Consider the following 17,068-nt stretch of genomic DNA (forward strand, 5'->3'; position numbering starts at 1 on the left):
TGGATTAAGAGTGATTGTGACACAAGGCTGTCTGATTGACATTTAAAACTTTTTGTCCAGAATGATGTAAATTTGGTACACGCCCAAAACATGTGGCCTAGTGAAGCTGGAGCATTTTCAGAGAGGCTGCTATGGATGGTGACTCCATCAATCTAGAGGAGTACACAGACTCTGTGACTGGCTACATCTCCAAATGCATAGAGGATGTTACTGTTACCAAGGATGTTACCACAAGAGCCAACCAAAAGCCCTGGATGACAAGAGAAGTGCACAAGCTGCTCAAAATCAGAAATGCAGCCTTCAGATCTGGAGACAAGGCTGCCCTCAGGGTGACCAGAGCCAACCTGTCTCGTGCTATAAGGAGAGCTAAGTGGGCATACGCACAGAAGATCAACAAACAATTCAGCAGCACCAGAGACACACGTCGTATGTGGCAGGGTGTTCAGGCAATTACAAACTACAAGCCCAATCCACACAGCAGTGATGGTGATGCCTCCCTTCCGGATGAGCTGAACAACTTCTTTGCACGGTTTGAGGCACAGAACAAAGAGCCTGCGAGAAAAGCAACACCTCCCTCCACTGACCAAGCACTCTGTCTCTCCATAACAGATGTGAGGAGGACTCTATCCAGAGTCAATCCACGGAAGGCTGCAGGACCTGACAACATACCTGGTCTTGTGCTCAAAGAATGTGCAAGCCAACTGGCTGGTGTCCTCACAGACATCTTCAACACATCTCTGAGCCAGTCGTCAGTCCCAACATGCTTCAAGTCGACCACCATCATACCAGTGCCAAAGAAGTCATCAGTGACATGCCTGAATGACTACCGACCAGTTGCACTCACACCAATCATAATGAAGTGTTTCGAAAGGTTAGTCATGTCACACATAAAGACTAATCTCCTGCCTCCCTTGACCCTCTTCAGTTTGCATACCGCTCAAACAGGTCAACTGAGGATGCCATATGCTCTGCCCTTCACATCTCCCTGACACATCTGGATAAAAAAGACACATATGTCAGGATGCTATTCATAGACTTTAGCTCTGCCTTCAACACAATCATCCCTCCAAAGCTGGTTGTAAAACTGAGCAGGTTGGGCCTAAACACCACCCTCTGCAATTGGATCCTGGACTTCTTGACAGAGAGGCCCCAGTCAGTTCGGATGGGCCACAACACTTCCAGCATCATCACACTGAGCACTGGAGCACCGCAGGCTGTGTGCTTAGTCCACTGCTCTTCACCCTGCTGACTCACGACTGCACAGCCACGCACAACACCAATCACATCATCAAGTTTGCAGATGATACGACGGTGCTGGGACTGATAAGCAGGGATGATGAAAGAGCATACAGAGATGAGGTGAAATGGCTGTCCGCATGGTGTGAAGACAACAATCTATCTCTCAATGTCGACAAGACAAAAGAGATAATCGTGGACTTCAGAAAATCACGTCCTGCCCACATCCCGCTCAGCATCAACGGTTTAGATGTGGAGATTGTTAGGAGTACCAAGTTCCTCGGTGTGCACTTAACTGAGGAACTTACGTGGACACATAACACCTCATCATTAATCAAGAAAGCCCAGCAGAGACTACACTTCCTGAGGCGGCTGAAGCAAGCACGTCTTCCCCCTTCCATCCTCACTATGTTCTACAGAGGCACCATTGAGAGTGTCCTGACCAGCTGCATCACTGTCTGGTATGGCAACTGCAACATATCCGACCGCAAGCGCCTGCAAAGGATAGTGAAGACAGCAGAGAACATTATTGGGGTGCCCCTCCCTTCACTACAGGACATATTTTACAAACGCAGTGTCCGCAAGGCCTGCAGCATTGAACAGGACCCCTTACACCCCTCACATGGACTTTTCACACTCCTGCCATCCAAGAGAAGATACTGCAGCATCAAAGCCAAATCTGCCAGGCTGCAGGAGAGTTTTACCCCAAAGCTGTTAGACTCCTTAACACCAGGCTGCCCCCTGGGACCTTCCACGAGGCCTCAACCACCACTAAAAACAGAACTTTTATACATGAAAACCACAGTCCTGCAAAGATGTGTGTGCATGTAGAAAAGAACTGAAAATCTCATACTGACCTTTAAGTATTTTGACACTCTTGATATCCTTATGCTATGAAACATTCTGACCGGTCATTGTTTACACACATCTTAAACAACTATTATCATACACTGATAATTTCTGTATTATCTATATCTATTATTTATTATTCATTTATTTATTTTATTACATATCTTACACATCAATATTGCTGCTACTTCTTTGTCCTATCTTTGCACAATGTCTTGTCTTGTTTGTGTTTTAATTTTAAATTTTTACATTTTTATTCTATTTTTAATTTACTATTTGCACATCATGTTGTTACACTGTGGACCCTGAGCTTCGCAATTTCGTCTATCTGTATACTTGTATATGGTTGAGATGACAATAAAGTTCACTTTGACTTTGACTTTGACTTTGACTTTGATTGCAATTTTTGTAGGTTGGATCTTGCTCAGGAAACATTTTGGACAATATACTTTGGCATGGCTGCCTTCCCCTCCTTTTCTGAAATGTTGATTAAGGGATCCTTTTCCCACTGTACTTTGAGATCTTTAAAAGGGAGGGTCTTTAAAATGATTTTATATATTATAAAGATGCTGTCTGAGGTTTCAAGACTGATCAATCTCTCTTCTGGAATAAAAATAGGAGGGAGGTGATGAAAATTGGGCAGATTTTGTTTAGCAAACTTTCTAATTTGGAGATAGTGAAAAAACTGTGTGGGTGATTGCAGGACAATTAGGTTGTTAATATATTGACGATACCTTGTATTTACTGGTGCAGAAAGCATTTACTGCAGACCAAGCTAGTGTGAATTCATTTATTTGTGTCTTTGTCCAGGTTTTTGTAGCTTGTATGTTTGCCACCCAGTAATAAAATTGAAAATTAGGTAGAGCCATGCTGCCTTCTGATTTAGGTAATTGTAGAGTCACCCTTTGGATATGTGGATATTGCGAATTCCAAATAAATGGTTATAATTTAACCCAATTTCTTAAAAAATGATTTATTAATGTATATGGGGATGTTTTTAATACAAACAGGAGATTAGAGAGGATATTCATCTTGATAATGTGAACTCTCCCTGTTAAAGTAAGATGGAGGGTAGACCATCTATGCACATCTTGTTTAACTTTGTTTATGCAAACAGCAACATTTTGTTGAAAAAAAGCTTTATATATTTTTACTTGTGACGTTGGCCAAGGTATTTCAACTGATCTGCAATGATAAAAGGGAAGGTGTCCAATCTAATGCTGTTTGCTAAAGAATTCTCTGGACATTTGTTCAAATGAATTTTGAGTCCAGATATGTTTTGAAATTCTGCTAGTAAACTTAGGGCTGCAGGCACTGAATTTCGTGGGTTTGATATTGTAAAAGAGAGAGCAACAAACAGTATAAAGGTTTGTGGTTTCCGGCCCCGTATATTGTATTAATTTCCAGTTTTTTTCATCGTCAATGTACAGAATATAGATTCCAGTGCTTGACGCCGGAAGATGGTGTCAGCGGCCATTTTATGGAGGCGGGACCGGAAGGGGAAGAGTGCTGGGAAGGAGCTGTGGTGCAAGATGGGATTGATGATGTCAATAGTAGTGGACGGAGGAAGGGCAGAAGTAACATAGTGCGGGCAGTTTTAGGAGGGAGTCTCATGGCGGCGGTGCGTCTTTTCTTCTAAAAGAGAAAGGAGAAAGGTTAGTACCCCGCCACTCCCTGCTGGCGTATGTCTTCCTGAACGTATTAAAGTCCGTCCGCGGCCGCCTACTCGCGCGTTCCTCAGCCCGGAACCGTCAGGTCGGGCGGGCCTAATCGAGAGGTCGTGAATACGAGAGAGGGCATCGGCATTGGCGCGGTGACTCGGGGATTCGCCTCTTTGTGCAGTAACATCCACTGAAGAGCAGCGTGATCAGTCACGAGAGTGAATTCGCGACCCAACAGGTAGTACTGTAGATGTGTCATCGCCCACTTAATGGCCAAGGCTTCCCTCTCCACTGCCACGTACCTGGTCTCCCGGTCCAACAGTTTCCGGCTTAGGTACATCACGGGGTGCTCAACACCATCAATACTTTGGCTCAGCACGGCGCCTAGGCCTTTGTCCAAAGCATCGGTCTGGAGAAGAAAAGGAAGCCCAAAATCAGGGGTGCAAGATGGGATTGATGAAGTCAGTAGTAGTGGACGGAGGAAGGGCGGAAGTAACGTAGTGCGGGCAGTTGTAGGAGGGAGTCTCATGGCGGTGGTGCGTCTTTTCTTCTGAAAGAGAAAGGAGAAAGGTTAATACCCCGCCACTCCCTGCTGGCGTATGTCTTCCCGTACATATTAAGGTCCGTCTGCAGCCCCCTACTTGCGCGTGCGTGACAATATATACAGTACCATATCATGTGCATATAGTGATATTTTCTGTAAAAGTCCTGATGTGCTTCGAAAGTGAACAGCCAATGGCTCAATGGCAATTGCAAATAGCAGTGTGTGACAAAAGGCATCCTTTTCTAGTACCACGTTCTAGTTTGAAGTAATCTGAGAAAGTGTTGTTAATACAAACTGAAGCTTCTCGACTAGTATACAGTAGTTTGATCCATGTACATATATGTTAGGGTCAAACCCAAATGTATGCAAAGTGGCAAATAGGTAATACCATTAAACTGGGGTGAATATATTACATTAAAGGTGCTGAAGAATGGAAGCCAAATGTCTAGCTTTAATAAATCCTGTTTGGTCTTGTGATATTACTGACAGGAGTACTTTCTCAATCCTTCTAGGTAGGACTTGAGAGTATCTTAACATCTTTTTTCAGAAATGAGATTGATCTGTATGATGTACATTGTAATGTCCTTTTCTTAGTAAAAATGGTAATTAATGCTTGGCGAAAAGTTTGAGGTAGAATTTTATTGTCTCTGGCTTCTATGAAAGTTGCTGATAAAAGGGGAACTAAATTGATTGAAAATGTTTTATAACATTCAGCAGAGTAGCCATCAGGACCTGGGGCCTCATGTATAACGCCGCGCGTAGAACTTGCACTATAACATGGCGTAAGCACAAAAGCCGAAATGTGCTTACGCACAGAAAAATCCAGATGCAGGAATCTGTGCGTACTCCAACTTCCACATTCTTCCGCTACATAAATCCCGATCAGCGTGAAAACTAACGCTCGTGCACGCGCTTTATGTAACGCCCCAACTCCTCCCAGAATTACGCCTCTTTGAATATGCAAATGAATATAAATCGCCCTTAAGCTCAGCCTTCTGTGAAAAGATAATGGGAAAAGCATGGGGGAAAATATAAGAATTTCAGCGAATACCAAGTGGAGGCACAGGAAAAACATACTATTTGTTCAAATAAACCGTGGTATAATCGACAAAAGGAAGTTGATCGAGTGACATAGCGTGTTGGAGAAACTTAAAAGCTCACGTTCACAAAATCGCACAGTGCCGGAAATAAAAAAGAAGTCACATATCAAAGTCGCTGTGAAAAGGCGAGTTGTAGCACACCGTCTGAGTGTCATATGAAAGCTTATTAGGGTACAGAGAACAAAAGGCACACAGTGGGGGAAAAAGCACGAAATGTCAACTTCAATCTCGACATTTCCACTTTAATCACGTAGTTTATTTTGTCATTGAAGTAGAACATCAAAAACTTCATCTTAAAATCGTTTAATTAACCAGTTTCTCAAATTGCTTCTTAAACCGGCTCTCTTCCTCCAACTGGACACAGAATCCATTACATTCATGATATTACAGCTCTGAATAACTAAAATACTGAGATGTATACGTGATATCATTTTCATGATGATAGGAGTTAAAGCATGTTATTAAACATGTGTTTCACTTCGATGAAATAATTTATTGCAGCAGTACACAGGGGCGGCTCTAGGCTTGTGGTGGCACTGGGCAGAGGAAGAATCGGTGGCTCCTTCGTCCGCCAATGTCAGTAAGGTAGCTTATGCACGGTGGATGGCCACGTCTGTTGCAGAAACTGCATAGCCGCCTCGTGCTCATGACACAAGCATTTAACTTTTGCCGAAATTTGTCGCTGCGTTTTTAGCTGTGTTGTTATTTTCTCTTTCTGTTTTATATTCAATATATATTGGCGTAGCCGCGCCTGCAGTCAGTGCTTTTCTTTCTCCAAGTAACCGATCGCCACACAATCAGCTCTGTAATAGAAGTTAAGCTATATGTAAGCTTAGAGCGCCGATTCTTCAAAACGTTTAAGGAACATTGAAATATCTTCATAGTGCATGTTTAATTATTCTATCCTTCGTGACACTCCCAGTGAAGAATATAGATTATTTAAATGAAGTTAAAGTTTTATCTGTATAATATAATACACATATTTTGCTGCATTTCATCTTAAAATGATATCGTATGTAAATACGTGCTTTATAAAGTGGCGCAGGTTGTGTAATATTATAACTGTAGTGCAAGTTTACAGTGAGGTAATTGTACTTATAAGTACTAACAGTTCTACAAGGAGCACTTGATTGAGTGCGTTTAAAGTTCTTGGGATGAAACTGTTTCTGAACCGCGAGGTCCGTACAGGAAAGGCTTTGAAACGTTATGCCATGGCTGAGACAGCGTGTGCTTGAAGCTGTATACCGATAATTCTCTTTTCGATCAGTTGCTGCTGTGATTCACACTCAGATACAGTGATATAAATACTCTGAGTGGTGCAGTGAGAGTAATATGGAAAAAGATTATCCGCTGTGGCAACTCCTAACGGGAGGAGCTGAAAGAAGAAGAAGAAGGTGCAGTGAGAGTAACAACGCTAAAGAAGTTATGGTATTTGGAATACTATGGCTATTCCCTGGACCATTATATTGTCACAAGTTAATTACAATCAGATGCATTACACTAATAAACAATATGTGGTTAGTTTCAGTGTATTTATAAAACCGCGTCAGGAAAATAAGGTGTAACCACACAGGAACAGTAGCATTGCTTTGACACTGGGTGCCGCCAGTCTGCAAAACTGGACGGAGAACTTGCGTACGGCAAGGTATGAGGTACCGTGGAAAAGTGCGTGGCTTTACGCCAAGTGTAGGTTTTATACATCGCGATTTCAACGTGTAAAAGTTCTTAAGCAACATTTCTGTGCATACGCACCGTTTATACATGAGGCCCCTGGTGCTTTCCCACTATGAAGTGAGTTTATAGTGTCCAGTAATTATGATAGTGTCATAGGTTTATCCAGACCTCTGAACTGAGAGTATCTAGCTGTGGTATTTGTAATGCATCAAAAAACACATTAGATTGTGTCTTGTATTCTTTAAACTGAGTAGAATATAAGGACTAATAGTAGTCTCTAAATGTGTGAATTAAATTTTTACGGCCAATGATTCTATCTCCATCTGTGTTCGTGATTGCTAATAGTGCATTGCAAACATCCTGCTTGTGGATTTGTTGAGCTAAGATCTTATTAGCCCCCAAGCAGCGATGTAGAAGGAATAGAACAGAGATATCTATTGGTAATCCAGTCTAAACACTATAAACCTAGAAGAGACTCGAAAGAATAGACTCAGGATATGATGTTCAGACAGACAGACGTAAACATGTGTATGCATATATGTAAATATATATTGTGAGCTGGGTGGCTGATCGCACCCCTAGAAAATACAGACGCCTGAAAAACGTTGACAGACTACCTTCACATTGCTCCTTACCTTACTGGCGGCTCTGTTGCATAAGTCCCTCACATGGTACTCCGCTTACCTGAAAGCATGTACAGCACCTGTCAGATTTGGAATTCGTTGTTTTGTTTCTCTCTGACATTTCCTGCTCCTGACGCGTATTCCTTTGAAGAAGATACGTTTGCATACTTTTAATTGAGAGACGGAACTGTCCTCTATCCTGTCAAGAAGCATGTTTAAAACCTTTAAAAAGAGAGAAATATTTATTTGCAATGTTTGAATAAAGTTCCTGTCTAAAGTTCCTCCTCTGTTTCTGTGCAATGCTGTGACTCAAGCATGACAATATACACATATATACACACACACACAAATAGAGATATAATTGTAATTACAATGTTTAAGTAGCAGGGAAGGAAATAAGATGTAAAATTACAGTTAAAGCCTCACTGGAAATTGCAGGTACAGTCTTCTTTGCCTTGCCAGGACACGATGTGAATCACAATCGCATTTAAAAAAAAAAAAAAAAAAAGTGTCAGGATCCATTTTTTTTTGCTTTTTTCTGCTAAATGTAGAACTTGCCTTGAATTTCCAATCTTAATTTATCAGGACACAAGACAATTTATCTAAATTCAGCATTGCGTAAGTGTTGTCTAATGCTGTAAAATGTGACGTTTAGCAGCTGTTGAAGGTAAAAAAAAAAAATCAGGGAAAATGTGAATGCGATTATTTTCAAATATAATCTCTTCTTTTGTTCCAAGAGGCAACATCAGATTCATTTTAGATAGTAATTCATTGAAACGTACAATGGAGGTCTCTGTTTTAAGGCATTCGATTCATGCGGTAAGCTGCCAATTTGGAGTTCTCTCCAGTTATTTAAGAAAATAGTTTAGTGATGAATTTCACTGGGTTTGGGCTTTCACGGATTTCTGGGAGACCTTCAATTCTGATCTTATTTCTTCTATATCGGTCTTCCAGCACAGTTAGTCTGTCTCCAAGCACATTGCACGGATTTAGTAGCCGTTGCTTTTTCGTCAGTGGCAGAAGCCAATTGTTCAACTATTTCAATACAATTTGTGAACAATTGCTTAACACCTTCAAGCTGAGCAACAAATGCTCTAAATTTATTTTCAAATCTAATTGCATTTTCCTGTTTTTTTCCTCAATTTTTTCAAGCTTACCTTTAATGGTTGCCTCAAAGCAATTACTTAAACATTTATCTGAATCTTCCGAAACAGCTTCACATTTGACATGTTTGTCTTATATCTTTCCTTATATAATTTATATCTTTACTAATATTATTTGTGATCTTCGTTATATTACACTTTCTCTCATTTAGGTCCTCCCAAGTGTGGTAGTTATTGTGGTAGTTATTCCGGTGATCATTGATTTGATCATTACCTTTGGCTCGGACTGCTCGATTTGGTCTTCTCCGAGCTTCACAAGTGGAGTAGCAAGCCCAGTCAGAGTCAGTGGTGCTGGCTCACAGTGGGTAGTTGACAGTGCAGAAAATAAGGCTATTTTAAGTTTCAATTAACCTTTTGGAATCAACAAGGTCTCCTGACCCAACCCCACTCGCACTTTTGCTTCCATTTTTGCTCTCAGCTGGAGGTGATGCTGCAGCATCAGGTCCTGGGAAATCTATTCTTCTGCCAGACTTGAACTTGAGGCCTGTTTAGCTGAAGTTTTAGCTGTCTTTTCTGTTTCTTTCTGAGCATTTTTTCTGCCACTCATGCTTATATATACTTGTATATGCTGTAATCAAAGTCCTTTGGGTTGAGTAAATACAAGATACCTCAGAATGATAAAAAAAAAGGTAAAACAACACTGCTGCTAATGGAGTTCTGCCTCAGACATCCATCTCCTGAAATAGACGAGACCAAAAGTAAAATGAACAATTTCTACATCAGGTATAGTTGAACATAGGTAAAACTGTTTTTGAAGGATATGGAACTACATCCTGAACCAAACTGGAACAGAAACAGTAGCAGTGATTGTTTAAAATGTGGGGTATTGGGTCGCCAGATACCCAAATATTTTAAAAACTGTACTTAAAATTAGGTAAAGAGAAATAAATTATGAAAAAAAGTGTTCATTTGCACAACATGCCTGTGGTCAACGCATGTCTAAATCCATTAAAAATTGTTTCCAACTTGTATTTGTTTAATTTCTGTGTGAATACCCATATTTCCCGAATGAAGGGTACCAGCCAAATGAGTCTACGTAAGTCCTTGATCTTTTGGCAAACAGATGACCTGAGGCTGCCCTTTAAGTGGTTGCTTTCAGATTTTTCCAGGGACTCAGCTCTCTGTGACCCGAATGCTCCCACATTTGTTGGTAGCAAATTATTTTAGTTTTTTTTTTATTTTAATGTGATTGGACAATTATCAACACAATGTCATGTTGCTATCAATGGTTCACAGTTCACACCCACCTTTGACATTATGTAACTACCAATGAGCGAGTGTGAATTTAAGAATATGGCAACTTCAAGCGGAACTTCAGAATTCAAAGAAAATTAGTTTTTTTCTTAATGAAACACCCCTTCATAAATTGATCACTTGAAGAAAAAAAAAAGAAAAAAAAAAAAAAGATAAAGGACCTTGGATTCGACCAACATGACTTAAGAATTCAGCAGAAGGCAACTGACTGAAGATGAGCTTACGCATGGACTTTTTCCAGCTCTTGTTATGACAAATGGTAAGCTAATTATGAATACAGAAAGGGCAGGTTTTTGTGTGCATATTATTTGCAAAGAGATCAGTTCCTTAGATTTTTAGATTTTTAATGCTGCTGTTAGGATTATTTTATCTAAGTGATTACTTCTTCAATCCATGAATTAAAAATTGGGAGTATGCTACCCTAAGATAGAGAAAAAGATCATCAGAACCCCTTCCAGTTGCGCAATACTTCTTAAATATCATCTCTCTTTGTTTCTCATCATAACTAATTGATAATATCAATACACATTCACTTCTCTTTATTTATAATCAAACTTTGTTAAAATTATATATTTTTGCTATAAGAAAACTGCATTTAACTACATTTAATTATGATAATGAAGGCGGAAATAAAAAATAATCATATACAGTAATCCTAAGCTATATCGGCCGACTTTCGGCTTCACTCTATCGCGGATTTTAAATGTAAGCACATCTAAATATATATCACGGATTTTTAAGCTGGTTAGCGCTTTCTGCAGACAATGGGTCTTTTAATTTAGGTTACATGCTTCCTCAGTTTGATTGCCCAGTTGATTTCATACAAGGGACGCTATTGGCGGATGGCTTAGAAGCTACCCAATCAGAGCATGTATTACATATTAACTAAAACTCCTCAATGCTATAAGATATGCTTCCCACGTGGCGCCTGTTTTGTTTGCTTCTCTCTGTCTCTCTCACTCTCTCTGCCTGACGGAGGGGGTGTGAGCAGAGGGGGCTGTTTACACAGTGGCTGTGTTTGCCTAGAAGATAGGACGCTCCTCTACAAAATGCCGCTTTATCGCGGTGCTTCTGTATACTTAAAAGCACGTATTGATTTTTTGATTGTTTGCTTTTCTTAGCAAGCGCTCTCTCTGACATTATCTGCTCTTCACGGTGCTCCTTTGAAGCTAAGATATGTTTGCATTCTTTTAATTGTGAGAAAGAACTGCCATCTCTGTCTTGTAATGAAGCACAGTTTAAACGTTTGACTAAAGGGTGTTATTTCATGTCTAAAGGGCTCTAATAATGTTAACAGTGTGGGAGAGTTTATAAGGGCATAAAATATATAAAAATAACCATACAATCATATGGTTTCTACTTCGCGGATTTTCACCTATCGCGGAGGGGTCTGGAACGCAACCCCCGCGATCGAGGAGGGATTACTGTAATTAAACATACAGTATTACCAGGAACACAATGGGCAAGTAGCAGCTTATGGTTCCCATTACATCTTTGTATTTACATGGCATGTTCAATGTTTACATGTTATTGTTAAACTGATGATGTATAAATTAAAATAAAATTAATAAAACTTAATGAAAGAATGTGCTATATTGAATACAATTTTAAATATTGTGTACACATTTATATTTCCATGATACAAAAATTTTGGATGGTTGTTTAAATAAAATACTACTCCCAGTTGAGTAATTTCTCAAATTTCATATCTGTTTTCTTTTTATCATTATAAATAGCGATACAAAATTTGAATCATCTAATTATAACAAGTTATAGTACCCAAAAATTGATAGGATTCCTTATTTTTGATATAAAGCTGGTGTATAAACTCTCATTGACCTAGGTAAAAGTGTTTTTGAGTAATTTTGTTTACACACAGAAACACAGACACAGACATTTCAAATATTATATTTTTGGACTGAAGGTGGTCTAAAATGTCAAGATTCATCAAAATCTCAAGGTTGAATACTTTCCCTATACTATGTATATGACAAAGTAAAAAGGATGAGGACACTGTGGTGCCTAAACCTATAATGTAACAGTTGCCTCGATAACAAAGAGCCTTCTTTCACTAGGCTTTCTACAGCTCCTGAAACTATAAGCATTCAAAATATCCATGACAAGTAATCACAGAAGTAATTCAAAGCTATGTTAAGTAATATTATTTTTTTTCATAAAATAGAAACTAAGTATTAACAAACAAGCAAAATATTTTGCATAAACCTGATAATAGACTTGGGATATTTTAATTCAGGTGGTTTGTTATCCTTACAAGCATTTCAAAATCTGTCTTTTCTTTTGGGCATTTTATTCCTTTAGTGTGCTGTAATAGGCCTACTGTTTGTTAAGGTCTTGCAGGTTAAGAAGGTTGAACTGATCATAGCTAGTGAGACAGAAAAAAAAAAAATCACTTGACAGTATTGTTCACCATAGGCTATTATTGGTGTCTACAGTTTGGGTGCTATCATGCCAGTTAAATGTTTTTTTTTTTTTTTTGCATCATCGTAGGGCCATACCCAGAAAGCTGGGTCTTAAAATATGAGTGCTTGCATTTTCCAACATTGTGTGCATTACTGAGCAGAGTTTTAATTGAGGATCCCCATCATTTAGCTATTAATGAATCATCTAATCTGGGTGCTATTTGCTCACCTGCAGCTGGCCTTCCTTCTGGTCTGGAGGCTTCCTAGTCCCTGGCTTCAATTCACCACTCTCCAGACCGAGACTTGGTTTCTCCAATGGCCAGGACGCTCACGCTGGGGAATCCACCATCCAAGCATCCCGACTCCTGCTGCCTTCTTGGCCTTACATGGCCAGTCGTCCTTCTTCCGATCACTCCCGCTCTTCATAAAAATGCTCAGCGGGAGCAACCACATCCAACTGCCCTGGGTGCCAGCCAAACACCCAGGCTCACAGCTCAGCTACCCTTGAGCCTGCGCTTGCTCTCCTTCTCTCACACACCGGCTTTCTCCTTGCCGCTTCCTGCCTTCCTCTCTACAACCTCCATCTCTCTTTTCTCTCCCCCCAACCCTTACCCCCCCCTCCCCCATTTTTCTGCTAGCCACCTCACTCTACTATTTATAATGGGGATGTGCCAGCTGTGGCAATCAGCAGCTCCCAGGAACAATTATGGATGCGGACGGTTTCTCACCTGTGCACTTAGGTGAGAAATGCCTGCATTACGAATTCCCCAGGAACTGCTTCAGCTACACACCACCATGCCCCCTTGCTAAGCCACGAGTGTGGCGATTATTTGAAAAAGTGGCCTTTGACATGAGCTGTGGACCACCCGCTATACCACATTTTCCCCTTGCTGGGGTTGAAAGTTGCGTTTGTCTAATTTTATATTATTTATTTCTATTAACATTTCTTTTGCTTATTTTGCTTTATTTATTTGAGTACATCCCCTGTGTTTTGTGGGTGGTTCCCCAAGGGGTGAGGCCACCTGCCAATCACTGCCAGGAACTGCTCTCCATTCTATATAATAGAGTGCCTCCCATAGTTCCTGGTGGTTCATTTATTATATACTTTTTGCTTTAAGATTTCCTGGATTTTTTTAACCTGTGCTCTTTTTTTATTCATCTTCTGTGTTGCTTCTCCAATGCTTTGCACATTGCAGAGACTTTTGTTAAAATAAACATTTTAGTTAAAGATTTAAGGCTTTTTTTGTATCTAATTAAGGTCTTGATTGTATTTCACCCCCTAGAGGGCAACCAGTCACAGGGGATGCACAAACCAGTATGTTTTGCCAGATCATTATGTGAACAACAATACAGAGTTCCATTCTGGATCATTAGAGAACCAGGTTAACAGCCACCACCAGTACTGTTAGCCAACAGAGTGCTGGTGGAAATTGTACTACTGTTGGCCAAAGAAGAAGAAGAATGGGGAGACATGTCCGGAGATTGGAGGAAGGGAAAGAGATTGGAACTGAGGGTAGGAACTTTGAATGTTGGCAGTATGACTAGTAAGGGGAGAGAGTTATTTGATGTGATGGAGAGAAGAAAGGTTGATATATTGTTCATGCAAGATACTAAGTGGAAGGGGAGCAAGGCCAGGTGAATTGGAGGTGGGTTCAAAATGCTTTATCATGGTATGGGTTATTCTGAAGGAACTGTATGTCAAGTGTTTTGGAGGTGAAAAGGGTGTCAGACAGAGTAATGATTATAGAGCTGAAATTGAAGGTGGGATGATGAATGTTGTTAGTGCATATGCCCCTCAAGTTGAGTAGAGTGAGTTGGATGAAGTGATGAACAGTATAACCAAGGGACAGAGAGTGGTGATTGGAGCAGATTTCAATGGGCATGTTGGTGAACGGAACAGAGGAGATGAGGAGGTATGGTGTAAAGGAGAGGAATGAAGGTCAGATGACAGTGGATTTTGCAAAAAAAGATGGACATGCCAGTGGTGAATACGTGTTTTAAACGGTAGAATTACCACAGTCAACAAAATAACTTGTAGATCCGTCCCACCTTAAATCGCTTCTCACCTCTCCGTCAGCATCTTTTATCCTTTAAATGTGTTGATAAGCAGCAAGAAGTCTGCTATCACATCCCCTAACGTCACACAGTTTTCCCAGCTCAAGTCTGTTTACTTGCGTGTCAGTTGCTTGGAGTTGTATATAGTTTCTCAAAAATCACACATTTTATAAACACTATATCGTTACAGTGGAACCTCGGTGAACTGAAGCAATTTCCCCCATAGGATTATTTATTTATATCTCTTTCTAATTAACATATACATATTATATACACACACACACAATTAAACTGTTCCAGGGGGATGTGATAGCAGACTGCTTGCTGCTTATCAACACATTTAAAGGACAAAAGACGCTGACAGAGAGGTGAGAAGTGATTTAAGGTGGGACGGGTTTACCAGTTTTCGTAGGCTCTGGTAATTCTAGTGTTAAGGGGGGGGAGGAGGTACATAGGGTGATGTACAAGAGTGGAGGAACATGCACACTAGTAGATTATATCCTATGCAGAAGAGTAAATCAGAAGGAGATTGAAGACTGCAAAGTGGTGGCAGAGGAATGTGTAGTTAGGCAGATCTGTAGATCTGTAGGATGACATTTGAAATCAAGTAGAGGAGGAGAGTGAGTACATAGCCAGTGGTCAAATGGTGGAAGTTGAAAAAGGAAGACTGCAAGGGTGAGATCAGGGAGGAGGTAAGACAGGTACTGGATGTCAGTGAAGAGTTACCAGAAAGATGGGAAACTACAGCAGAAGTAGGAAGGTTGACAGCAAGAAGGGTGCTTGGTGTGATTTCTGGTCAGGGGAAGGAGGAAAAGGAAACCTGCTGGTGGAATGGGGAAGTACAGGAGAGTATACAGAGGAAGAGGTTGGCGCAGAAGTGAGATAGTCAGAAATGCAGAAAGTAGACAAGAGTACAAGGAGATAAGACATAAGGTGAAGAGAGAGATGAAGGCTAAAGAAAAGGTGTATGATGATTTTTATGGGAGGCTGGACACTAAGAAGGGAAATAAAGACCTGTACTGATTGGCTAGATAGAGGAACCAAGCCGGGAAAGAGGTCCAGCAGGTTAGGGTGGTAAAGGTTAAAGATGGAAATGTACTCCCAAGGAGAGTGTGTTGAGCAGATGGAAAGGGTATTTTGAGAGGCTGATGAATGAAGAGAATGAAAACAGAGAGAAGGTTGGATGGTGTGGTGGCAGTGAATCTGGAAGTGAAACCGATTAGCAAGGAACAAATAAGGACAGCTATGAAGAGGATGAAAAATTGAAAGGCTGTTGGTCCAGATAACATACCTGTGGAAGCACAGAGGTGTTTAGGAGAGAAGGCAGTGGAGTTTTTAACCATATTGTTTAATGGAATCTTGGAAAGTGAGAGGATGTCTGAGGAGTAGAGAAGTGTACTAGTAACAGATTTTAAGAATAGGGGGGTGTGCAGAGCTATAATAACTGCAGAGGGATAAAATTGATGAGCCACAGCATGAAGTTACGGGAAAGAGTAGTGGAAGCTAGGTTAAGAAGAGAGGTTATAATTAGTGAGCAGCCGTATGGTTTCATGCCAAGAACGAGCACCACAGATGCAATGTTTGCTCCGAGGGTGTTTTTTTTTTTTAATTTTATTGATTTTATTAAAATCACACAACATTCCATACAAATAAATACATTTTTACAAATATAAGATCGAAAACAAATCAACCCCCACCTCTGAAAAAGAGAGCTAAGACAGCATAGTAAAACTTAAAGCTAGTTAAAATAAGTAGAGGAAGATGAGTCTACGTGCCAAAAGTGTATTAAAGGCAACCACAGTTTGTCTGTCCTTCTCCACTTTAAGCCCACCAAAGTTCACCAAACTCGGCTGTTAATGGGTTAGGAGGGAGTGAGTTAATTTGGTGCAGGTCCAGAAAATGTGGCCCAGTGAGGCTGGACCTTGACTGCAACTTTTGCAGGTTGGATCTTGCCCTGGAAACATTTGACATTTGTAATCAAGACAGATGTGCTCGATATATAATTTTGAGTTAATAATTGTCTGCTTTGCGCATATGGTGCTCGAGTGGATTCTCTGCATTGCAGCTTTCCACTCCTTTTCCGAAATATTGAGTGAGATCCTTTTCCCACTGTCCTCTTGGATTGTTGAAAGGAAGGGACTGTAAAATGGTTTTATATAGGAGTCCTCAAGACTGATCAATATCCCTGGCATAGAGGTAGGTGGTAGTGAGGAAAATTGGGCAAGTTCTGTTTTACAAAGTTTCTGATTTGAAGGTAGTAAAAGAAATGTCTTGCTGGGAAGTTACATTTGGAATGTAATTGTTCGTAGGATGCAAAGATGTTGTCTATGTACAGATCTCTAAGTGAATTAATCCCAAATGTTTTCCAGACATTAAAAATGCATATCCTATGTTTGAGACGGTGAGTGAAGCACATTTGGGTTGTTAGTATATTGGTAATAATTTGAATTTAATATACAGCGCCATCCCACTGCCTGCACATTGGAAAG

Source organism: Polypterus senegalus, chromosome 3 (assembly GCF_016835505.1).
Source record: "Polypterus senegalus isolate Bchr_013 chromosome 3, ASM1683550v1, whole genome shotgun sequence".
NCBI lineage: Eukaryota > Metazoa > Chordata > Cladistia > Polypteriformes > Polypteridae > Polypterus > Polypterus senegalus.